Here is a 27,751-nt window from a genome sequence, read left to right as displayed (position 1 = left end):
TCCCATAGAGAACTAAGGTTTCACTATAATTGTTCAATATCACTCGGAAGACAAGCTTGAACAATTTCTAAGTTATAATATTAAGATTTTTATGTCTAACTAATTAACTAACAAATTAAAGAAGTAAATTAAAAACTAGGGATATCAATGGTTGGAGAAAAGATTAGGAGGTTTAGAGTTATGATTTTCCCAATTGTCGAAATCCTTCCCGCTACGTCTTCTATAATTTCGCCTAAGTATTCTCTACCGATCGTGAGTACTCTGAGTGTCGTAGCTCTCTCTCGAGCAACTACCACAATTTACTAGATGTATTCTCTCGAACTACACTAGCTAGCACTAATTCACCGCTCACGATGATCGCACCAAGGTTTCGTTATCTCTAATCCCGCCTTTAAACCCTCCGTATTGATCTCTCAAATACGTTAGGAGTGATGTTATTCAACAACTACCTAAATATGTATTCTCTCTCGAGCAGTACACACTAAATAGGCACAGTCAATCGATGGCCATTCAATCAACAACAAGAAATACGTAGTTGAACAAGTAGAGAAATCCAATGTCTTAATTATATAAAAACATAATAAGAATTCATCCTCCAAAAGGTTCCATCAGAACCTTAGATAACAAATTAGCTATTCATAAAAGTATATGAAAACACAATACTCAAATTTATGACCAACAATGAAAATAGGAAGAAGGAAGTGAAAAACCCGTGGACGAATTCTCCGTCTTGCTCCTAATGTGCTCTTGCCTCCTTAGGTCGAATCCCCGGTCTCTTTAGCCTCCTTAGGTCTAAATTATGTCAAAAGTATGTCAAAGGTCTTCAAAATATCATTTTTTTCATGTATATATACCAAGTAGGGTTGGGCCCAAACAATTACACCTTCTCCTACGCGAAAAAGGACACATTTTCCATACAGGATGTGAGTGGTCGCGCTCAGACCGCACATATCCACTTTGATTCTGCCTGACGAGCGTGTCCTGAGCGCGGCTCTGCACTTGACACGCACTTTTCACCATGTTCTGTTGGGAACTTGAAAAAACGTAAAACATGAAAGTTGTAGCCCTTTGAGTTAAAGACCAAATAGAGTTCTGAGCAAAAAGTTATGTGCATTTTACTAGACATTGCTCAATATGCCTACTCGATTCTTCGTTCCGTTGCTCTATCATCCATTGATCCCCGAATACGATCCCGGCTTAATTCCTTAGGCTTTTACTCGGACTTCAAAGTTCCAAATCACTTGAATTCATTCCATAACATCTACCTAGCTTGGAATCACTCCTACACGGCATAAAACACACAATTAGTGCAAAACACTAGTGATTAAAGCTCAAACTCAATTAAAGTGCAGTAAATTAGAGTATAATAAGCGATTAAATTATGTAATTATAGCTGATCATCAATACCCCACACTTAAACCATTGCTCGTCCTCGAGCAATCAAACTACACTTTAAATAGACATAACCTTTTTAAACAATTCTCCTAACTCATCACACTAAGAATATTTAAAATAGACTAAGCACAAAAGCGTAACATCTTCACCTCAAGATTTGACTCACAAGTAACACGCATTATTTACAACTCACCCTCTTACTCTAACATAGAGGTCATTGACATTACCTTTCCTTCATGAATCAAGTGCCCTCACACAATAAACGAGAGTAGTTCCACACAATAAAATTTAAGAATACTTAGGAACTCAAGATAGAAAGAATTCACTCACTCTTAGAAATAAAATTCATATGCCACAAAAGATGCACCATAAACTTGCCCATAGTGTACTACTCTACTAATCAAGCTCATTCAGTCTAGGATCAAGTAGGACTTTATTTGGTTGTAATGTAGGCTGCGGGACAGGTAGGATATATTTAGATATAAGAGTGACTACACCTCCCTAAGCACTTTGATACATATACTTTAACATTCAAACCCCCTACTTATGTCAAACAAAAATCCGCTTTCACATCGATGTATTTTACCCCATACTTCTTTAAGTAGAAGCACAATTACATCAAGAGTCACCACTTATCAAGGAAATTTTTCGCAACAATACAACTATTTTTTTTCTTTCTTTTCTTTTTCTTTTCCAATTCAAGTGACTCTTACTTTTCCAAAACAATGCACCTTTCTCCTTATTTCATTAGCTTCACTCAAATGCCAAACCAACCACCCCACACTTTAACTTTTATAAAGTTCATAATAATTCAAGTGCTCGTGAGAGGTGAAAAGATTCAAATAGATAGTTAACTCAAAAAATTGGATAAGGTGTGACGACCCAGCCGGTCGTCTTCAAAATTTATGCCTCGATCAACCTATTAACTGCTTTTTCCGAGTTTATTTCTGCTATTTTGATTTGCCGGGATGTTTGGTTTTGAATTTCGGAGAGTTTTTGGACACTTAGTCCCTAAATGAGAGCTTAAGTATTGGAAAGTTAACCGTAGTCGGAACAGTATGAAGACGGCCTTGGAATGGAAATCTGATGGTTTCGTTAGCTCCGTTAGGTGATTTTGGGCTTAGGGGCATGTTTGGATTGTGTTTTGGAGGTCCGTAGCTAATTTAGGCTTGAAATGCCGAAAGGTCAAATTTTGAAGCTTTCGGTTCGATAGTGAGATTTTGATCCGAGGGTCGGAATGGAATTCCAGAAGTTGGAGTAGCTCCGTAGTATTGAATGTGACGTGTGCGCAAAATTTCAGGTCATTCGGACGAGGTTTGATAGACCTTTTGATTGAAAACATATTTTTAGAGTTTTTGGAATTCTTAGGCTTAAATTCGATGAAAAATAGATGTTTTGATGTTGTTTTGAGCGTTCCGAAGGTTGGAACAAGTTTGAATGAAGTTATGGGATATGTTGGTAGGTTTGGTTGAGGTCGGGGGCCTTGGGATGATTTCGGATGGTTGACAGAAAGATTTTTAGGATTTGGAGTTGCAGCTTCAGTTGTTTTACTGTCATAACCGCCCCTGCGAGTGTGAGATCGCAGGTGTGGAGCCGCAGAAGCGAAAATGGGGAGGTTCAGCAGGAACCGCAGAAGCGAAAATGGGGAGGTTCAGCAGGAACCGTAGAAGCGGTAGGCTTTCCGCAGGAGCGGTACCGCATCTGCGGATGGTGAGTCGGAGATGCGAAATCTAGTTTTAAGTAAGGAGTCGCAGATGCGACCAGTGTTCTGCAAAAGCGAGGCCGCAGAAGCGGTCCCAAGACCGCAGATGCGGTAACAACTGGGCAGAAATATGAAATTTTGAGGGTTTAGTTTCAAAAGTTGGAAATTCGATTTGGAGCTCGGGAGAGGGCGATTTTGAGAGGAAATTCAAAAGGAGATCAGTGGGTAACAATTCTTTAACACTTTCTATTTTTGTTCCATCAATCTATAGTTAGTTTCATCAATTAATTTCGGATTTGAGATGAAAATTGAGGAAAAGTTGGAATAGAGTTCTTAGACCTAGAATTCGACTTTTGATTGGGAATTTGACCTTAGATTTGGATAATTTTGGTATGCATGAACTCGTGAGAGTATGAGGATTCTAAAAATATAAATTTTACCCGATTTCGAGACATGGGCCCAAGGGGCTTTTACCTAATTTTGCGTGTTAGCTTAGAATTTAATTATAGAATCAATTACTTGAAGTGTTATTTACATTATGCAATTGAATTGAATAGATTTGGGCCATTTGGAGTCGAGTACTCATGGAAAGAACGTGGCCTCGAGTTGATTATTGAGTCGGTTCGAGGTTAGTGACTTGTCTAACCTTGTGTGGGGGACCTTCCCCTTAGGATTTGGTATATTTGATGTTTGAAATTCCTTGTACGTGAGGTGACGAGTGCGTACTTGAGCTAATTGTTGAAAATCCGGTTTTCTTTAAGTCATTTCAATTGTGTTCATTTTCCTGTTTCATTTTACTTGCAATTTAAACATGCTGTTAGCTTAGAAAAAACATGTCTAATTGACTTAACTGTTTATTTGCTTAAACTGCCTTAATTGAATTATATGACGCATGTTAGATTAGAAGTACATGTTTACTTGATACGAGATTGAGCTTAATTAAGTATTCTTGTGTTGTTGCTGTGTGTTTTACTTTGGGACTACGGGACGGCATCCCAGGAGATCCCTTGTACGTATTTATGATTTGAACTGAGGTGCGGGATACCGAGAGATCCCTGGCACGTATATTGAGGATACCAAGAGATCATCGGGATACCAAGAGATCCCTAGAATATATTAAGGATACCGAGAGATGCTCGGGATACCAAGAGATCCCTGACATATATTAAGGGTACTAAGAGATCCTCGGGATACTGAGAGATCCCTGGTTATTTCCTTGTGATTGTTTTTGCCTCTGTTTCAGTTATTGAATTCCTTATTTTCCTTTATTAAATTCTTTGTGTTAGTTTTCGACTGTACTGTTTCTCTTATATTTTCATATCTTATATTTTTATTTTATCTCAGTAGGGCCCTGACCTTCCTCGTCACTACCTGACCGAGGTTAGGCTTGGCACTTACTGAGTACCGTTGTGGTATACTCATGCCCGTTTCTGCGCATGTTTTTCATATGCAGATCCAAGTACCTTGACTCAAACTTACCATCCTTGAGGCGAGGCGACCCTTCGGAGACTTCGAGGTATATCTGCCGCATCTGCAGACTGATGAGTCTCTCTCTATTTTCTCTTGTAGTTACAGCCCTTCTGTATTTACTTGTTTTAGACTATTCTGGAGCTAGAGCACTATGTAATATCCTTAGCTTGTGATTCATGGGTTTTCGGGTTTTGAGAGATATATATATTGGATTTGAGAGTTATATTTTGTATGACGAGCGACACTTTTAAAATGTTATTTTATTACATTATTTCTGTTTTAAATTGTATTCTTCCGCAAATTGGTTTATCTTTCGCGTTTTAGTATTACCTAGTCGTAGAGACTAGGTACCGTCACGATGGTTCACGGAGGGCAAACCGCGGTCGTGACAAGTTGGTATTAGAGCTCTAGGTTCATAGGAGTCATGGATCACAAGCCGATTTATTAGATTCTCGCAGATCGGTATAGAGACGTCTGTACTTATCTACGAGAGGCTATGTAATCATTAAGAAAATTCCACTTCATTTGATTTCCTTGTCGTGCGAGATTTTGATATCACAATTCTAAAATTCTATCTTCTACTCTCTCACATAAGTGAGGACATGTGCTACCCGAGATGATCAAGCACCCGCGCCCCCTACTGCAGTCGTTAGAGGTGGGGGCCAGGGTAGAGGTCGAGGACGCGCACGTGGTGCAGCCAGAGCACCTGTGCGAGCTGCCATCGAGGTACCACCAGCAGTTCCAGCCAGAGTCCAGGCACCTGATACGCCTACTGCTACCACTACTCCAGATCTTCAAGAGACTCTGGCACAGTTCATGAGCATGTACACCACTTTGGCTCAAGTAGGGTTGTTTCCCCTTGCTGCAGCTACGTTTCAGGCCGGGGGAGGAGCACAAACTCCCGCCGCCCGCACTCCTGAGTAGCGAGTGCATGTTGAGTAGGTCCCTGAGATTATTCTTGTATAGCCTGCAGTCCGAGATCAGCCCGAGGATAGGGCAACGGTTTCTGAGGATGAGCAGCTGAGGCTTGAGAGGTTCAAGAAGTACAAGCCTCTTGTATTCAGTGGTCTAGCATTGGTGATGCTCTGGTATTTCTAGATGAGTGTTACCGCATTCTCCATACCATGGGTATATCAGGATCGAGAGGGGTTTCCTTCACTACTTTCCAGCTTCAAGGGGTCGTCTATGAGTGGTGGCGCACCTATGAGTTAGATAGTCCAGATGAGGCTGCTTCACTGATTTGGACTCAGTTTTCAGATCTGTTTTTGAGAGTATGTTCCTTAGAGCCTCAAGGACGCATGGCGCATACAGTTTGAACATTTACGCCAGGGTGCTATGACTGTCTCAGAGTATGCTGTCTGTTACACTAGTTTGGCTAGACATGCCCCAGCCTTGGTTTCTACTGTTCGCGAGAGGGTTCGCCGGTTTATTGAGGACCTTATTCCCAGCATCAGGTCTAGCATAGCTCGTGAGTTGGAGATGGATATTTCTTATCATCAGGTGGTGAGCATTGCTAGGAGGATTGAGAGTATGCATGCTAAGGAGAGAGAGGAGAGGGAGGCCAAGAGGTCTCGAGAGTCGGGCCATTTATCTGGTGCTCGTGCCCCAGCAGCAGGTCGTCATGGTATGGGTTATATGAGTCGCCCTATCCATTCAGCTCTTCCAGCAGCCAACAGTATTCCAGCTCCTCCTAGACCTCAGGAGCCTTATTATGCACCTCCGGTATCTAGCGTGCCTCCTGCGCGGGGTGCTTTTAGAGGTCAGTCTAGCAGACCTGGCCCGAGCCAATCATAGCCACCACGTCCTCTCAGAGCTTGCTTTAAGTGTGGTAACACACGCCATGTGGTGAGGGATTTCCCTAAGCTTGGGAGGAGTGCGCCTCCAGAGACTTCTCAGACACAGTGCACCCCGCAGAGTTCTCAAGCTATGGTTACAGCTCCAGTTGCTAACCTACCTACTCAGCCAGCCAGAAGTGGAGGTCGGGGAGGTAGAGGTCTCCCTAGAAGGGGAAGCCAGGATAGATACTATGCTTTTCCTGCCCGTACCGAGGTTGTTGCCTCCGATTCTATCATTACAGGTATTATATTGGTCTGTCACAGAGATGCATCGGTTCTATTCGATCCAGGCTCCACTTACTCTTATGTGTCTTCTTATTTTTCTCTGCATTTGGGTGTATCTCGGGATTCTTTGAGTTCCCTTATTTATGTTTCTACTCCCGTGGGAGATTCTCTTATTGTGGACCGCATTTATTGGTCGTGTTTGGTTGCTCTTAGTGGTTTTGAGACCAGAGCTGATTTATTGTTGCTCAGCATGGTAAATTTTGATATTATCTTGGGCAGGGACTGTTTGTTGCCCCATTATGCTATTCTTGACTGTCACGCCAAAACCATGACGATGGCTATGCCAGGTGTACCGCGTGTTGAGTGGAGGGGTACTTTAGATCACATTCCCAGTAGAGTTATTTTTTTTCTTAAAGCTCAGCGTATGGTTGAGATGGGGTGTGACACGTATTTAGCCTATGTGAGAGATGTTAGTATTAATACCCCTTTGGTTGATTCAATTCCAGTAGTACAGGATTTTCCCGATGTGTTTCCAGCTGATCTTCCAAGCATGTAGCCTGATAGAGATATTGATTTTGGCATTGATCTATTGTCGGGCACTCAGCCCATTTCTATTCCTCCATATCGCATGTCTCCTCCTGAGTTGAAGGATCAGTTACAGGAATTGCTTGATAATGGTTTTATTCGGCCCAGTGTATCACCTTGGGGTGCTCCTATCTTGTTTGTGAAGAAAAAGGATGGTTCTATGCGTATCTGTATTGATTATCGCCAGTTGAACAAAGTTACAGTTAAGAACTATTATCCTTTACCTCGTATTGATGACCTGTTTGACCAGATTCAGGGCGCACGGGTGTTTTCTAAGATTGACTTGCGCTCAAGTTACCATCAGTTGAAGATTTGGGAGCCAGATATCCCGAAGACTGCTTTCAGGACTCGGTATGGTCATTACGAGTTTCTTGTTATTTCATTTGGACTGACCAATGCCCTAGCAGCCTTTATGCATTTGATGTACAGTGTGTTCCGGCCGTATCTTGACTTGTTCGTCATTGTCTTTATTGATGATATTCTGGTGTATTCCCGGAGTCGGGATGATCATGAGCAGAACTTGAGGACTATGCTTCAGACTCTGAGAGAGAAGAAGTTATATGCTAAGTTCTCGAAATGTGAGTTTTGGTTGGATTCAGTGGCATTCCTAGGCCACATGGTGTCGAGTGAGGGTATCCAGGTGGATCCGAAGAAAATAGAGGCCGTGCAGAGTTGGCCCAGACCATCCTCAGTTACAGAGCTTCGCAGTTTCCTTAGCTTGGCGGGTTACTACCGCCGTTTTGTTGAGGGGTTTTTATCGATTGTAGCCCTGATGACCAGACTGACCCAGAAGGGTGCTCCGTTCTAGTGGACGGAGGAGTGTGAGGCGAGCTTTCAGAATCTCAAGACAGCTTTGACTACAGCCCCAATTTTGATACTGCCTACAGGTTCGGGGTCTTATATGGTCTACTGTGATGCCTCAAGGATTGGCCTTGGAGTGGTGTTGATGTAGGACGGTAGAATGATTGCCTACGTGTCCAGACAGTTGAAGGTACATAAGAAGAACTACCCTGTCCATGACCTTGAGTTAGCTACCATTGTTCACGCCCTGAAGATCTATCGCCATTACTTATACGGGGTTCCTTGTGAGATTTATACTGACCATCGGAGCTTGCAACACCTGTTCAAGCAAAAGGATCTAAATTTGCGCCAGAGGAGGTGGTTAAAGTTGCTGAAGGACTATGATATCACTATTTTGTATCACCCGGGCAAGGCCAATGTGGTGGTCAATGCTTTGAGTCACCGGGCAGAGAGTTTGGGGAGTTTGGCTTATTTACCAGCATCGGAGAGACCTATGGCGATGAATGTTCAGGCCTTAGCCAGCCAGTTTCTGAGATTAGTTCTTTCGGAGCCCAGCCGGGTTCTAGTTTGTGTGGTTTCTCGGTCTTCCTTATTTGATTGTACCAGGGAGCGTCAGTATGATGACCCTCATTTGTTTGTCCTCAAGGACAAGGTTCATCACAGTGATGTCAGAGATGTGACTATTGGCGATGACGGTGTATTGAGGATGCAGGGTTGGATTTGTGTACCCAATGTTGATGGGCTTCGGGAGTTAATTCTAGAGGAGGCCCATAGCTCGCGGTATTCCATTCATTCGGGTGCCGCGAAGATGTATCAGGATTTGAGGCAGCACTACTGGTGGAGGCGGATGAAGAAGGACATAGTTAGATTTGTAGCTTGGTGCCTCAACTGTCAATAGGTGAAGTATAAGCACTAGAGACCGGGTGGATTGCTTCAGCAGATAGAGATTTCGGAGTGGAAGTGGGAGCGGATCACTATGGACTTTGTAGTTGGGCGTTCACGGACTTAGAGAAAGTTCGACGCTATTTGGGTGATTGTGGATTGGCTGACCAAGTCCGCTCACTTTATTCCTGTGTGTACTACTTATTCTTCGGAGCGGTTGGCGGAGATTTACATTCGGGAGATTGTACGTCTGCATGGTATTCCAGTGTCCATCATTTCAGATAGGGGTACTCAGTTCACATCTTGGTTTTGGAGAGCTGTTCAGCATGAGTTGGGTACTCGGGTAGAGTTGAGTACAACATTTCACCCTCAGACGGACGGATAATCCGAATGCACTATTCAGATTCTTGAGGATATGTATCGTGCGTGCGTGATCGAGTTTGGAGGGTCTTGGGATCAGTTCTTACCATTGGTGGAGTTTGCTTACAACAACAGCTATCAGTCCAACATTCAGATGGCACCGCGTGAGACTTTATATGGTAGACGGTGTAGATACTCGGTGGGTTGGTTTGAGCTGGGTGAGGTCAGATTATTAGGCACAGACTTAGTTCAGGATGCTTTGAAGAAGGTCAAGGTGATTCAGGATAGACTCCGTACAGCCCAGTCCAGACAGAAGAGTTACGCGGGCCGGAAGGTTCGTGATGTTTCCTATATGGTTGGAGAGCGGGTTCTGCTTCGGGTTTCGCCTATGAAGGGCGTTATGAGATTTGGGAAGAAGGGAAAGTTGAGTCTGAGGTTATTTAGCCTTTTGAGATATTGAGCCTTTTGAGATATTGAGGCGTGTTGGGAAGGTTGCTTATGAGCTTGCCTTACCTCCTAGCTTGGCAGAGTTCATCCGGTATTTCATGTCCCGATGATCCGGAGGTATCATGGAGATTCATCGCACGTGTTGAATTTCAGTTCGGTCCAGCTGGACAAGGATCTATCTTATGTTGAGGAGTCCGTGGCGATATTGGACAGGCAGGTTAGAAAGCTGAGGTCAATAAACATTGCATCGGTAAAGGTTCAGTGGTGGGGTCAGCCAGTCGATGAGGCGACCTGGGAGACCGAGCAGGATATGCGTAGCCGTTACCCTCATCTTTTCACTACTTCAGGTATGTCTCTATGCTCATTCGAGGACGAACGAATATTTAAGTGTAGGAGGATGTGATGATCTGGTCGGTCGTCTTAAGAATTTACGCCTCGATCCCCTATTAACTACTTTTTCCGAGTTTATTTCTGTTATTTTGATTTACCGGGATGTTCGGTTTTGAATTTCGGAGAGTTTTGGGTTACTTAGTCCTTAAATGAGATCTTAAGTGTTGGAAAGTTGATCGTAGTTGGAATAGTGTGAAGACGACCTAGGAATAGAAATCTGATGGTTCCGTTAGCTCCGTTGGGTGATTTCGGGTTTAGGGGCGTGTTCAGATTGTGTTTTAGAGGTCCGTAGCTAATTTAGGCTTGAAATGCCGAAAGGTCGAATTTTGAAGTTTCTGGTTCGATAGTGAAATTTTGATCCGAAGGTCGGAATGGAATTCCAAAAGCTGGAGTAGCTCCGTAGTGTTGAATGTGACGTATGTGCAAAATTTTAGGTGATTCGGACGAGGTTTGACAGACTTTTTGATCGAAAGCATATTTTTAGAGTTTTTGGGATTCTTAGGCTTAAATCCGATGAAAAATAGATGTTTTGATGTTGTTTTGAGCGTTCCGAAGGTTGGAACAAGTATGAATGAAGTTATGGGATATGTTGGTAGGTTTGGTTGAGGTCTCGGGGGCCTCGGAATGATTTCGGATGGTTGACGGAAAGATTTTTGGGATTTGGAGTTGCAGCTTCAGCTGTTTTACTGTCATAACCGCACCTACGAGTGTGGGATCGCAGGTGCGAAGCCGCAGAAGTGGAAATGGGGAGGTTCAGCAGGAGCCACAGAAGCGGTAGGCTTTCCGCAGGAGCGGTACCGCATCTGCGGATGGTGAGTCGCAGATGCAGAATCTGGTTTTAAGTGATGAGTCGCAGATGCGACCAGTGTTCCGCAAAACCAGGACCGCAGATGCGGTAACAACTGGGCAGAAATATGAAATTTCGAGGGTTTAGTTTCAAAAGTTGGAAATTCGATTTGGAGCTCGGGAGAGGGCGATTTTGAGAGGAAATTCAAAAGGAGATCAGTGGGTAACAATTCTTTAACCCTTTCTAGTTTTGTTCCATCAATCTATAGTTAGTTTCATCCATTAATTTCGGATTGGAGATGAAAATTGGGAAAAAGTTGAAATAGAGTTCTTAGACCTAGAATTCGACTTTTGATTGGGAATTTAACCTTAGATTTGGATAATTTTGTATGCATGAACTCGTGAGAGTATGCGGATTCTGAAAATATAAATTTTACCCAATTTCGAGACATGGGCCCAAGGGGCATTTTGGTCATTTTACCTAATTTCGCGTATTAGCTTAGAATTTAATTGTAGAATCAGTTGTTTGAAGTGTTATTTACATTATGCAATTGAATTGAATAGATTTAGGCCATTTGGAGTCGAGTACTCGTGGCAAGAACGTGGTCTCGGGTTGATTATTGAGCTAGTTCGAGGTAAGTGGCTTGTCTAACCTTGTATGGGGGACCTTCCCCTTAGAATTTGGAATATTTGATGGTTGAAATGCTTTGTACGTGAGGTGACAAGTTCGTACTTGAGCTAATTGTTGAAAACCTAGTTTTCTTTAAGTCATTTCAATTGTGTTCCTTTTCCTGTTTCATTTTACTTGCAATTTAAACTTGTTGTTAACTTACAAAAAGCATGTCTAATTGAATTAACTGTTTATTTGCTTAAACTGCCTTAATTGAATTATGTGACGCATGTTAGATTAGAAGTACATGTTTACTTGATACGAAATTGAGTTTAATTGAGTATTCTTATGTTGCTGCTGTGTGTTTTACTTTGGGACTATGGGACGGCATCCCGGGAGATCCTTTGTACGTATTTATTATTTGACTGAGGTGTGGGATACCGAAAGATCCCTAGCTCATATATTGAGGATACCAAGAGATCCTCGGGATACCAAGAGATTCCTAGCATATATTGAGGATACCGAGAGATCATCGGGATACCAAGAGATCCCTGACATATATTGAGGGTACTAAGAGATCTTCGGGATACTAAGAGATCCCCGGTTATTTCCTTGTGATTGTTTTTGCCTCTGTTTCAGTTATTTAAATCCTTGTTTTCATTTATTAAATTCTTAGTGTTAGTTTTTGAATGTACTGCTTATCTTATACTGTCATATCTTATATTTTTATTTTATCTCAGTAGGGCCCTGACCTTCCTCGTCACTACCCGACCGAGGTTAGGCTTGGCACTTACTGAGTACCGTTGTGGTGTACTCATGTCCTTTTCTGCGCATGTTATTCATGTGTAGATCCAGGTACCTTGACTCAGACTTACCATCCTTTAGGCGAGGCGACCCTTCGGAGACTTCGAGGTATATCTGTCGCGTTCGCAGATCGAGGAGACTCTCTTTATTCTCTCTTGTAGTTACAGCACTTCTGTATTTACTTGTTTTAGACTATTATGGAATTAGAGCACTATGTAATATCCTTAGCTTGTGATTCATGGGTTTACGGTTTTTAGGAGAGATATATATTGGATTTAAGAGTTATATTTTGTATGCCGAGCAACATTTTTAAAACGCTGTTTTATTACATTATTTCTATTTTAAATTGTATTCTTCCGCAAATTGGTTTATCTTCCGTGTTTTAGGCTTACCTAGTCGTAGATACTATGTGTCGTCACGATGGTTCACGGAGGGCGAACCGGGGTCGTGACTTAAGGTTTGTAATGTGGTTTCCAAAGAGACAGGATTACAGGCTCAAAGGGGTTAACTACGATACATAACTATTAGGCGGGTAAAATATGTATATGGCTCAACAAAAAAACACTTATATCACTTTCAAGACTGAACAAAACTACTATTTTGCTTTGCAAACACGCGGGGCAAGTTCTAGACATCAAATGCAATGCACAGAATACAACAACCCTCACACGCACATGACACATGACTCACTCAAGATTGGATCATCAAGATACTCTAGTCAAAGCAGTTAAGCAAAGTTAAGAACATACAATTTAAGGTACTTATACAAGAGTCAAAAACTGAGTCTAAGCGTCACAACTAAAGTACTCACTATTCTCAAGGCATAACAAAGTCAAGATATATTGCTTCAATTCAAAACACAATACAATGGCTCTTACTCCCAAAAAAATAAAACTAACTACACCCGGTTCAAACAAAACTCTTGGAAAAGATCCGCGGCATAAAGAAAAATCAAGGGGAAATTACTACACTACCTACAAAGAAAATCTTTTTGTACTTTTTTCTTTAGACTTAAATCCCTCAAAAAAATTGTCTAATATATCCATCGTCGGGAAAAGTCCAATTTTTTTTTCATTTTTTCTAAAAAATAAAAAAATATTCAATTAAACTAACACAACTAAAATAGCATAGAAACTCACCTAGACAATCTCCTCACCCCACACTTAAAATTGTGCATTGTCCCCAATACATACCATAACTAATAAAAGGGTAAAAGAGACTCCCTGGTAGGCCAAAGGCCGAAGCACTAACAGCTCATGGGATACTCAGACTTCTCCCAGGCATGGTCCTTTGTGCGGGTACCTCACACTGAGTTCCAACCATTTGGTTTGCTGTTGCATCCTTCCAATAGCTTTGCTTTCCATGTTCCTAGAAGATCAAAAATTGACACTACAAAAATAATACAATTAAAAAAAATAGTAAAGTTGGGTTGCCTCCCAACAAGCGCTTGATTTAACGTCGCGGCACTATATGAATCACTTTTTGTCTCCACCTTGAGCTTATGAATTGAACCCCAAGTTTTGCTTCAAGCTTATGATTATGCTCTCGGGGTGGTGGAACGAATCTAACTGGCCCAAGGAAATAATGTAGTATTCTACACTCCTTGGCCTTTGTATGAGGTATGTAATCCTGAATTTCTGGCAAGAAGAATTCCAAAATATATGCACCTTGTTCCTCATTCCTTGACTCTTCAATTGGTTCAGATGACTCTATTTCCATATTATCATCCAAACATAATGTGAAAAAATGCTTGGAGTGTGGACCAATGCGCTCAAACACATGAACTTCAGGACTTTCAACATCCTCAACATAAATGATACTAGAGTCAACAAAATTTATATCCTCAAATTCCTTGGTTGGCTCTAGTCTCACTTCTTCAACATTGACATCCTCAAATTGTAGTTGGCTAGGTTGTTGATGTTCTTCTCTGACCTCCCCAATTAACACCTCAAATGCATGCTCTTCTTGGCCATTATCCTTAATATTGGCTTGTTGAGCATTAAAAACTCCAACCACTTGACTCAATTGAGCCTCCAACTTGCGAATAGTTGTCTCTTGACTTTCTATCTGCAATTGTTTTTCATTATTTTATTTCAGAAGGCACTTTAACATATCTCTGATCTCCTTCGGGTTTGCATCTCCAAGTTTTTTATTCCTGTTAACTTCACAAGAAAAGGTAGAACCATCATAGTAAAGGGTTGGGGGGAAGATAAGAAATATAAGCACAACCATAAAAGTGACCATTTTTACCACCACACACATCATACACATTCCACAAATAAGATTGAGTTGGTACACATAACTCGCTTTCAGAAATGTTTTGAAAATTTTGCCACGGGTGGTTTCCTTCACAATATGTATGGAGATCAATAATAGAATTATCTACACCTAAATTCCTATAATTCCAAGATGTCATGTTTCTCAAATCAACAGTTATAAAAAATACAAAAACAAAAAAGCAAAAAAAAAGTTCAAACTTGAAACCTAGCAATATATACAGCTACAACTACACCGTTAGTTCCTCGGCAACGGCGCAAAAATTTGATCACGCCTAGCTCTAGTCCTAAAATGGATAAGCGATCGCTGCAAATATAATCCGGTCTAAAAGTACGGAGTCGAATCCCACAGAGAACTAAGGTTTCACTATAACTGTTCAATATCACTTGGAAGATAAGCTCGAACAATTCCTATATTATAATATTAAGATTTTTATGTCTAACTAATTAACTAACAAATTAAAAAAGTAAATTAAAAACTAGGGATACTAAGGGTTGGAGAAAAGATTAGGAGGTCTAGAGTTATGATTTTTCCAATTGTCGCAATTCTTCCCGCTACGTCTTCTATAATTTCGCCTAAGTATTCTCTACCGATCGTGAGTACTCTGAGTGTCGTAGCTCTCTCTCGAGCAACTACCACAATTTACTAGATGTATTCTCTCGAACTACACTAGCTAGCACTAATTCACCACTCACTATGATCGCATCAAGGTTTCGTTATCTCTAATCCCGCATTTAATCCCTCCGTATTGATCTCTCAAATACGTTAGGAGTGATGTTATTCAACAACTACCTAAATATGTACTCTCTCTCGAGCAGTACACACTAAATAGGCACAACCAATCGATGGCCATTCAATCAACAGTAACAAACACGTAGTTGAACAAGTAGAGAAATCCAATGGCTCAATTATATAAAAACATAACAAGAATTCATCTTCCAAAAGTTTTCATCAAAACCTTAGATAACACATTAGCTATTCATAAAAGTATATGAAAACACAATAGTCAAATTCATAACCAACAATGAAAATAGGAAGAAGGAAGTGAAAAACTCGTGGACGAATTCTCCGCCTTACTCCTAATGTGTTCTTGCCTCTTTAGGTTGAATCCCCGGTCTCCTTAGCCTCCTTAGGTCTAAATTATATCAAAAGTATGCCAAAGGTCTTCAAAATACCATTTTTTTCATGTATATATACCAAGTAGGGTTGGGCCCAAACAATTACACCTTCTCCTACGCGAAAAAGGACACATTTTTCGGACAGGACGTGCGCGGCCGCGCTTGAACCGCGTCAAACCACGCATATCCACTTTGATTCTGCTTGACGAGCGCATCCTGAGCTCGGCCACGCACTTTACGCACACTTTTCACCCTGTTCAGTTGGGAATTTGGAAAAACGTAAAACATGAAAGTTGTATCTCTTTGAGTTAGCTTTCCAACCTTATATTGTGGAGCCCAAATGGAGGTCCGAGCGAAAGGGTATGTGCATTTTACTAGACAGTGCATAATATGCCTACTCGATTCTTCGTTCCGTTGCTCTATCATCCGTTGATTCCCGAATACGATCCCGGCTTAATTCCTTGGGCTTTTACTCATAGTTCAAAGTTCCAAATTACTTGAATTCATTCCATAACATCTACCTAGTTTGGAATCACTCCTACAACGCATAAAACACACAATTAGTACAAAACACTAGCGATTAAAGTTTAAACTCAATTAAAGTGTAATAAATTAGAGTGTAATAAGCGATTAAAATACGTAATTATAGCCTATCATCAATGTTCCAATGGAAATAATCTTTTAGAAAGTTTTATCCAGTTGATGAACTAAATTCCTACACGTACCACGTGATGTTTTCGGACCTCATAAGGCTTGACAAATTCATATTGAATTGTTATCATTGTGCACGAGAAGTCATAAGGCACTTACGAGAAGTCAGGAACATGTAAGATTCATCTCGGCTTAATTCCATTCTTAGGACACGAATACTTATCCACCATATTTAATCGCCAACTTAATCCAATTTTCAGTTGCATCAAACAAATTTTTGGGGTGCACAATTAGTCACTAATTAGAGATTTTTTTACTCTTTAGTTATTATTTAAAATATATTTACTCTTTAATTAGTGCTTAATAATTTTTTATCTGCCTGGACGAAAATACTCTTGTGCTAGACATGAGTGTTGTGTAAATATTAAGGACATGGTGTCTTTAACTTCATGAATATTGTGTAAATATTAAGGACAAAGTGTCCTATCATGTTCTTAACTTCATATGTGCAGTGTAAATATTAAGGACATGACGTCCTTAACTTCATATGTGCAGTGTAAATGTTAAGGACATAATGTCCTTAACTTGTATTTACACCTTTTATTGTTAAACTTTAGGACTTCATGTCTTTAACTTCATATATGCAGTGTAAATGTTAAGGACATATTATCCTTAACTTTATGAGTGTTGTGTAAATATTAAGGATATTGTGTCCTTAACTTCATGAATCCTGTGCAAATATTAAGGACAAAGAATCCTGTCAAGTCCTTAACTTCATATGTGCAGTGTAAATGTTAAGGACATGGAAGTCCTTAACTTCATGTGTGCAGTGTAAATGTTAAGGATACCATGTCCTTAATATTTACACAGTACTCATGAAGAAAGCGCAAAAATATCTTTTCGTATTAATTTTAATAGAGTAATGATTATTTTTGCTTAACATTAAAAATAATGGATAAACACGAAATACCATGTAAAAAGGTGGCTATCCCACGCTATTTCTACAAATCCTTTTCGCCGCCCTTCAGGAGACATCCATTTATGTTTCCTTTTCATGTTGGGAAAGGATTGTTGATGCCGCCTTACACCTGATCCCACATCGCCTAACAACCTTTTAATGCCATGTTTCATTAGCTATATAAACCCCGCATTCTCATGGTAATTGAGTATAACCAGCTCATTCTTAAAGTCAATTTTACTTCGACCTTTGACGTTTAGGGAGCCTGCGGAAAGGTGATTTTTTCTTCTTTAATTCCCTTGCATTTTCTTTACTTTTTTTAAGGTCAAACAAGAAGGATGTTTTCTTGTTTAACAAGATAATCCATGCACGAAGAAGTCAATCTTGGTGGGTGAGGGGATGAGTTCTCATCTTTGCCCGAATATCGGAGAGATTACTCTCAATGTGGCTCGACTATTGGAGAGATTACTCTCAATGTATTCCGACTATCGGAGAGATTACTTTCAATGTGCCCCGATTATCGGGAGATTACTCTTAATGTGATCCGACTATCGGAGAGATTACTCTCAATGTGCTCCGACTATCGGAGAGATTACTCTCAATGTACCCCGACTATCGAAGAGATTGCTCTCAATGTGCATCGACTGTCGAAGAGATTGCTCTTAATGTGGTTCGACTATCGGAGAGATTACTCTCAAAATAACCCGACTATTGGAGAGATTATTCTCAAGGTGGTCCGAATATTGAAGACCATTTCATCCATTTAGGCCCATTCTAATATTCTTTTTTTTTTTACTTTTAAGAATCTAATTATGAACTCAAATAGAAGCTAAATTTCTTCTCTAGTATGTAGAAAGATTAGTCAAGATTCAACACAGAACCAGTAGTACTATAGCATAATAAAATTATAGCAGAAGTCATCGAGCTACTTTTCATATATTATATCAAACCTTATTCTTGTCAACCATTCTCTGAATTATGACGTAATCAAACCTCATATCTATCTTCCAGCTGTGAAATGACATTTGCAAAGACATGGTAACCTTAGCACATATCTGACAGTAGATAATATTCATTCTTTGCATGGTATATAGCCATTAAGCCATAGCCAGAAGTTTGAACATCAAAACCCTCATCCTGCATATCTCTTATCAATGGCAAAGTACCAGTTATAGAATATGGTTTTACATGCCCAACCTCCTCTTTAGTAGCTTTATGACTCAACATTCTAATATTCTTGATTTGGACTTTGATAACTCATTTTTTTCTTTTCTTTTGCAGCCCGAAGATATGACAAATTTCAGAGATTATACCTCACCTTTCTCCAAACTTAGATATCTCGTAATCGAGATTGAAGATGGCATAGAACAAACCAAGATTTTGGTTCACACCCCACAAGCTAGCCGGTATGCAGCCTCATGGCCTTCTTTGAGGAACTCCCTTTATGTAAAAAACTGGACCTTGGAGCAAAAGTCTACTTCTAATCTATTGTCCAAGATGTGGTCTCTCCAAGCACAAATCCATCGCCACGTAAACATTGCTAGCACCCTTCCAAACTTAGGACGTCTCATAATTCAAGGCGAAGTACGTTGGGGAAACACAACAACAATCGAGGGCGAGTATCGTCATATTCTAGGATATTGGGAATGGGATGAAGATGTACTTGGTGGAAGCCAAGAAATCCTTAGTACAACAAAGATTTATGATGCTATTTATGCCTCACTTTTCACTTATGATCGAAACTCGAACATTTTGTAAGCATTTTTGTAAGGCTTGGTGCCCCAAGACGAACACGCTTCTTATATCAGCTTGGGAACTATCTATCTCTCTTTGGGACTTACATATCCTTGGAGGTCTGCCCATTGCGGGTTCTCCGTACGAAGAAGTGGTACCTGAGACAACAGAACTTATCAGTTTGGACGAAAAACATATGAGATTTATTCCTCGATCTTGCGAGTATTTATTTGCTACCTTCCATCACCTTAAGGAAGGTACGGGTATTAACCAAAAGGTCTCCTTGAGCAAGTGAAAAAAAATTGGTATAAAAAAGCTTTAATATATAAACCTGCTCCACTACGAAAGGAAAAGAAATTCGCGCACCTAAAGTCGACACATAATCCTAACAGAGTTATTCCCGAGACAACTAGGTGGTCGAGTGATCAAGAAGCTATATTCTCCAAGCTTAGGGTGAGGTCTGACAAGAAAGATGAAACATATATAGCAGCCTTCTTATCAATTTGGCTATGTGCTTTCGTGTTTCCCTATAACGCAGAGAACATCATTCGTCCCGAGACTTTTAAGATGACAAGCATGATGGCAAGCAGGAGAAAGATTAGCCTTGCGATCCCAGTTTTGGCGAGTATTTATCATGGTTTGAATAAGATTTCGTGTTCTTCCCAACTTGATCAGGTCAAAGTTTATTTTCCCATCCATTATGTTTACGGCTGGCTTGCACATTACCTCAAAACCCATTATCCACTTGCTAAGGGTCCGCTTGTCCCTTTGATGGTGGCATACTAAGGAGAGGGAGCTGTGTGGTACTTTGACGAGAAGTATGCAACAAAACGCATCCACAATGGAAAGGATATAGTTTGGACACCAATAATGTTAACCAATTCTCGTCCTTATTATTATATGGATAACGATGCCCCTCAAGAGTTGTAGTCAAATTACTTCATGAGGTTACGTTTTAATTACCTTCCTTTGAGGTACGATAACTCATTCATTATCGAGCCATATATCCCGTATCGGTTTGGTCGTCAATTTGGGTTTTACTAAAACAACCCCGTTTTTTGGAGAATGATATCCGTAGCGCCTCTCTAGATGAAGGACTTAGATTTTGGAGGATTTGCATACTATATCGGTCTATGTCACGTGCGGTTTTCCCCCCAACAGGATATCATGTGGAGAATCCTTTTTCCACCAATTATATGTCTTAGTGGGACAAAGAACATGGGAAGTTTCTCGAAAATAATTTACAAGCTCTGATAGACAATGTTGGGCTAAAACCTACTACTCCTTTAGGAGGTGAAGATCAAGGTGTTGGAAAGACACTCTCAAAAGTCAAAGAACCACTTACTCCAATCCCAAAAGTAGTTACACAACATAAGAAAAGGAAGCTTAAATCCTCAAAGGCTGCTTTGAAAGAGGTGGTGTGCACTTCAACAAATATAGAGAAACACCCTCCAGTTCTTCCATTTAGCACGCGAGTTCCTCAAGATACAAGCCAGAGTACCAATGAAGATCAAAATTGGAAAAGGAAACGGCCTAACCCAGTAGAGAAGGTAGAGGTTCCAAGTGTTGATAGTCCCTCAATAACGTATACAGCTTGTAACAAAGAGGTAAAATACAAGCACCTCGCCTTTTTCCTTCCTTTTTTTGAACGAATAGCTTTACTATAAATTACCTACTTTCTTTGCCTTTTCCTTATGCAGTTAAACGCCATTGGGCATCCGATGGTATCCCTACATGACAAACCACAAGTGAGTGATAAATCTATTGGAAGGCCTACGTCTAAAGTGAAGTCATCTTCAAAGGCATCATCTCTTCCTCATGACAAAGCCCTAAAAAGACAAACTCTAAATGAGATAACTCGCGTTCCACCAATGACAAATACATCAGTATCTATTTTTGAAGGAAAGAACAATGTCTTTAATCGCAAAAAAGAATTCATCTTGGGACTTTGGGAGGATATTTTCAACAGACTTTCCAAAACTCGTGCAGAACTGCTCTCATCTTATAGGGAGCAAATCACTGAGATTTTTGAAGATATGAAAAAGGCGAATATTTTAGATCTTTCTCCATTAGAGTGTTTACTGGATTCTCTTTTCGAGCTTGCTGCTTCATATGACCAAGAGCGATCCAATTTGGCTGATAAGACGAGTCAAGATGAGAAGCTGGAGCAGATTTCCAAAGCTAAGGAGCATCTTGAATCGTTCAAACTTGAAGCAAGTAAGAAAGTCAAGAAAGTTTCCTCTAGTGAAAAGAAACTGAAGAGAGTTGTGAAGAAGATGCAGACATTACAACAAGAGAGAAAGAACCTCGAAGGTGTTATAGAAGCGACTCAAAAGGAGGTTGAAGAGATTCAGGCAAAAGTTTCAGCTGCCGAGACTGAGGTCTCTTTATATGACAACATAAATTTGCTGACTGTTGATGATTCGGCCAATTTGGAGGAGAAGAAGAAGAACCTGGAGACTAACTGTCAAGAATTGATCAACTACAAGTTTTGTTTAGATTAGACTATTAGAATTATCTCCCCTTTTATCTTTATATTAGATTGACCTAATGGATATTTATTTCATCTTAAATATGATTGCTTCTCTTTTGCTTACATTGCCTGACGTTTATCTTAGTCGCATCATTTTCAGCTTTACGCACTTGTAATGAAAGAGTTATATCTTGCCGTGGGAGATTCCAAATAACGAACCGTTTGATTTCACGAAAATTAGACTTCAATATCTAAAGCATATCCAAAACTTAAAATAAAAAACCTTCAGAATCACCCCAGATAATATTTTTGAAACCAACTTTAGATTTCACTAGGTTGAAAATTTCAGATTTGTGCAGTCTCACAAAAAAATCATAATGGTGTAGAAAAGTCAAAATCATGAACCGCTTGATTTTTTGAAACTTAACTTGCAAATATATAATACATCCAAAATGCAAGATCTAATTCCTTAAGGATAGTTTCCGATAATAGTTCGAAATCAATATTAAATTCTGACACGGCGACGATTTCAAATTTGCATGACTTCACCAAAATATTTATATCTTGATGTAGACATGTCGAAATCACAAACTGTTTAATCTATTGGAAACTTAAATTCAAAATCTATTACATATCCAAAATATAAAATTTAATGTCTTAAGGATAGTTTCAGATAATATTTCTAATTCAATACTAAATTCTAACACACTGACGATTTTAGATTTGCGCAACTTCGCCAAAACGTTGGTATCTTGATGTAGGAATGTCGAAATCATGAACCGTTTGATATATTGAAAACTTAACTTCCAAATATATAACATATCCAAAATGCAAAATTTAATTCCTTAAGTATAGTTTCAGATATTATTTCGAATTCAATACTAAATTCTGACATACTAACGATTTCAGATTTGCGCAACTTCGCCAAAAATTTTGTATCTTGATGTAGGAATGTCAAAATCACAAACCGTTTAATTTATTGGAAACTTAATTTCCAAATATATAACATATCCAAAATGCAAATTTAATGCCTTAAGGATAGTTTCAGATATTATTTCGAAGTCAATACTAAATTCCGACACACTAACGACTTCAGATTTGCGCGACTGCGCCAAAAGTTTTGTATCTTGAAGCTAACATCGAAATCATGAACCAATTGATTTATTAGAAACTAAACTTCAAAATCTAATACATATCCAAAATATAAAATTTAATTCCTTAAGGATAGTTTATATGATAGTTCGAAATCGACTTTGATTTTTGATATGCCAGACAGTTCCAAATTAGCGCGACTTCACCAAAATTTTTGTATCTTGGTATGGAAGCCTTGAGATTGTAAGACCTTTTTAATTGTCAAAAATTGAAATTCAAGAGCTTCATTATCACCAAATATCTTTGTTCAAGTCTCACTGAATTTGAAATATCGTGAAGGCACACCAAAACAAAACCTGAAGGTTTGGCGAACATAAAGGCATAGCGGATCCCCGGACTTCAATGCAAATGCTTGGCAGCCCCCAAAAAGATCTTAATGATTTCATTGGAGACACCAATTTACCATAGCAACTTTCCCCCTTTAAATCAAATGATATATAAAGTTTAACGGAAGAATGGTATCTCAGCTCGATTTTTAAGTGTTGATTGAATGGATTACATTCCATCGTACTTCATTTGGAAAACGATTGGGGGATTATGTATATTTTTAACTAATGGGACTGAACTCATAATGACAATCTAAGCTGCCTACGTACCTCGGTGAAGAGGACAAGTCATACCGTAGTTCAGAAAGGGTAATTTTTTTCTTTTTTTTATGTCCTAACTTTTGCCCAGGCCGCCTCTTTCGAGGTTTTCAACCTAGCAGACTCTTTTTTCTTCTTTTTTTTGGTGGGTCGTACACAATTTAGACTCATGCGGGTCGGGAGTGTAGAAACATGTAGTTTAGGCTCATGCGTCAAGGAGAGTTACAACTTCAAGGATAATATTTCTTCAAAAACTTGCCATTGATAAAGCCGATTCTCATGCCATCTGCATCAACCAGCTTGTAAGCCCCACTTGAGTAAGCTTCTTGTACGACATATGACCCATCCCATTTTGAAGTGAACTTCCCTATAGGTTTATGGAAAGTAATAATGGGTCTTTGTATGGCAAGGACTTGATCTCCTACTTAAAAGAATCTCGGGCGAATCTTTTATTGAAGGCGCGAGACAATCGAGCTTGATAACATTCAAGACTCTATTGAGCTTCCAACCTCTTCTCATCAAGAGCCTCCAACTTTTCTAATCAAAGTCGAGCATTTTCTTCATCAGTGATCCCTTCTTGAATAGCCAGTTATAATGAAAGTATTTGACGCTCGAGTGTCAAGATGGCTTCAACTCCATAAACGAGTGAATAAGGGGTTGCTTGTGTTGGCGTGTGGTGAGTCGTCCTATATGCCCATAGAGCTTCTTCCATACGGTCATTCCAATCTCGTTTGGATTTGGAGACGACTTTTTTAAATAAGTTGCATAGAGTCTTATTGAATGCCTCAGCTAGACCATTGGCAGCAGCATTGTACATCGAAGAGTTACGTTGCTTGAAGCCAAAGAGATCATAAATCTTGTTCATCAACCTATTATCGAATGGCTTTCTATTATCCGTTATTATGTAACGAGGAATGCCAAAGCGATAGATTATGTTTACTCGGATGAAACTTGCAACATTTTCCTTCTTTACCTCCTTAAGAGCAACAGCTTCAGCCCATTTTGAGAAGTAGTCAGTTGCAGCCAAGATGTATAGGTGCCCACCAGAGGACTTTGGTAGTGGTCCAACAACATCCAATCCCCAAGCGTCAAGCGACCAGGATACAACAGTCGGGTGCAACACTTCAAGAGGTTGATGAATAGAATTCGCATGGAATTGACAAACCTTTCATCTTCGAGCATAATCCAAGCAATCTTTTTCCATCGTTGGCCAATAATATCCCATCCTTTTTATATGGAAGTGGAACTTTGGTCCGGACTGGTGTGACCCACATACCCCAGAATGTGCCTCTTGCAAAGCTTGGTATGCTTCTTCTTCCCCTAAGCATCGCAAGAATACTCCCTCAAATGACCTTCTATATAAAGTATCTTTGTAGTAAAGGAAGCAAGGTACACGACGACGGATTTTAGTCCTTGTCCTTAGATTTTCTGGAAGTATCCCATATCATAAGTAGTTGATAATGGGTTGTCGCCATTCTTCTTTCTCAACTTCAGAAACAACGACAAGATGCTTAAGTTCATTTTCTTCACCTTTAGCCTCATTTGGCGGCGATATTACGCATTTTTAGCAGACAGTAACTTGCGCTTGATCATGCAGGGTTACTGATGAAGCTAGGGCAGCTAAATCATCAGCCTTCTTATTTTCTTTCCTTAGCACATGTTGAATAGTCACGTCACCGACCCACCCCATTAATTTTTAGCATAATCATGATATGGGCGTAGTTCAGGTTTCTTGACCTCGTAACTACATAAAAGCTGGTTGATCACCAACTGGGAGTCACCAAAGACTTGCAACTACAACAGCTTCATATCAACAGCCATTTCGAGCTCAGGTATTAATGCTTGTTACTCAGCAACATTGTTGGAATAGAGTTGTGTCAAGGTGAAGGAGTAGGGCAATACTTCACCTTGGGAAGTGACAAATACTATGCCAACACCAGTTCCTCCGCGATGTGCAGCACCATCAAAGTACATCTTCCATGGAGGTTGAACTTCAACGACCATTGCATCCTCATCAGGTAGTTCGTCAGTTAGCTCCCAGTCATCGGGTATCGGATGATCTGCCAAGAAGTGTGCCAATGCTTGTCCTTTTACATCCTTTTAAGGGATGCACAAAATCTTGAATTGTTGAAATTGGAGGTACCATCTCGCTAGTCGATCACTGAGAACAGGTTTTGACATTACGAACTTGATGAAATTTTCTTTAGAAATAAGACGAACAACATGAGCTTGAAAGTAGTGCTTCAACTTTTGAATTGGAAAGACTAGCGCCAAACACAACTTTTCAATTGGCAAATAATTCACCTCATTTGGTGTCATCATCCTACTCAAGTAGTAAACAGAGTTTTCTTTCCCCTCACTATTTTCTTGGGCCAACAGTGTTCCAACAGATCTTTCTTGCACTGCAATGTATAGTATCAATGGCTTTCCAGGTATAGGGGCTGCTAAAACCGGAGGTTTCATCATGTAGGATTTAGTGCTCTCAAAGGCATTGCTACACGTTTGGTCCCATTTGAAAGGGACACCTTTCTTCATAAGGCGACTGAATGGTTGGCACCTCTCAGCTAGGTTTGAGATGAATCTCCTAAGGTACGCTAACTTTCCTAGCAGACTTTTCAATTCATGAATATTGTGAGGCTCAGGCATCTTTAAAATGGCATTCATTTTGGATTTATCAATTTCGATCTCTCGATGTCGGACAATGAAACCAAGGAACTTTCTAGAAGTAATTCCAAAGGCGCATTTCAATGGATTCATCCTAAGTTGGTACCTCCGGAGCAACTCAAATACCATTCTCAAGTCTTTCAAGTGGTCGCCCCTCTTTCTTGATTTTACCACCAAGTCGTCCACATAGCATTCGATATTTTTGTGAAGAATGTCGTCAAAGATATTCTGCATAGCCCTTTGATAAGTAGCACCGGCGTTGTTCAAGACAAAAGGCATTACCTTGTAGCAATAAATACCTTTGGTTGTGTGGAATGCAGTGAGCTCTTTATATTTTCGTGCTATGCGAATTTGGTTATAGCCTGACGAACCATCCATTAACTACATTGACTCATACCTAGAAGTAGCATCGATCATCAGCTTTGGAATAGGAAGCGGAAATTCATCTTTGGGACACGTATTGTTGAGATCACTGAAGTCCATGCACACTCGAATCTGGCCATTCTTCTTCCTTACGGGACAATACTTGAAACCCATATTGGGTATTTAACTTCTCGAATAAATCCAACTTCAATGAGTTTGTTAAGTTCGGTTTCAATCAGGGGAACCAAGTCCGGCCTAAAGCGCCTTTGAGCTTGCTTAACAGGATGAGCGCCATTCTTGACCGCAAGGTAATAGACTGCGACTTTTGAGTCCAAGCCAGGAATTTCTTTGTAACTCCAAGCAAAGACATCCTTAAACTCCTTGAGTAACTCAATATAAGTGTTTTCTTCATCAACTTCTAGTAAAGCACTTAGGTAGGAGGATTTTGGTTCTTCATCAATACTAAGGTTAACTTCTTTTAAGGTCAATCATTGCCTTCACCCCTTCTTCAAGTTTCAGGGGTGCGCCTTTCGCATCTTCATCTTCTTGAGGGTCCCCATCATTTAAGGATATGTGAAAACACGATGAAACATCCTCCAATTTCTCATCATCCTCCATTAGAAATGAAATACCATTCTCGCCTAGTGCACTAACGTGATACAAAGAACCCACACTTTCTTCATCTTCATCCCGTTCTTTAGTGTAGACCATAGTGTACGGCTTCACCTTTAGTACCTCATCACACGAAACCATGACTTTTGTTTGTTGCTTCATTCAGAAGGAACCAGACTTTGGAAATCCTTAAAGATCTTCTGAATTTTGGGCGAAGCAGGTGTTTTTGTGTTTCGATAATTTCTCTAGAACTCATTCCTCTTCTTTAAGGGACCCAATCTCTGAAATACAGAAGTTCTCACAATTGATTTTGCAAGTCGATCAAAGACAGAAGGCTTATTAGAAGCGGTAGATTTGTCTTCTACAGTGATATAATTATTGCTCGCCCTTCTTATGGAGATGTGTACTGGTGACGATTGCTTGTATCCCAAACCTTCACGTGGTTGCCTCATCACAGCTTCTGATGGGAGCTTCCCTAACTTTGATGGCTCATTGGGATTGTATCCAGCTTTTGCAAATAGCTTGTAAGTGTTAGGATCAAAGCCTTCATCTGTTTGCTTTGTAGGGAGTGCCACATTCTGCTAACGATTTTGGGCCACAAACTCTGCAAGTGGCTTTGAGGACAACTTTACTACCTCAATTCGTTTTACCAGAAGAGTTAACTCCTTTAGCATGTTAGTTTGGAGATTAGATTATTCACCTTCATCTTTCTTCCTTTTAGGGACATATTGGAGTGCAGGACTTACTTTCTTGCCATAAGATGCAATATCCCTATATAAGATTTATTCGTGTTGGGTTGTACCTCCTCAGTAATAGCTTTGGCTCTACCAACAGTCACCTCAGCTCTTTTAGTATGAAGTCTTTGCATCGATC

The sequence above is a fragment of the Nicotiana tabacum genome, chromosome 10 (assembly GCF_000715075.1).
Source record: "Nicotiana tabacum cultivar K326 chromosome 10, ASM71507v2, whole genome shotgun sequence".
Taxonomy (NCBI): domain Eukaryota; kingdom Viridiplantae; phylum Streptophyta; class Magnoliopsida; order Solanales; family Solanaceae; genus Nicotiana; species Nicotiana tabacum.
This window is presented reverse-complemented; position numbering follows the sequence as displayed.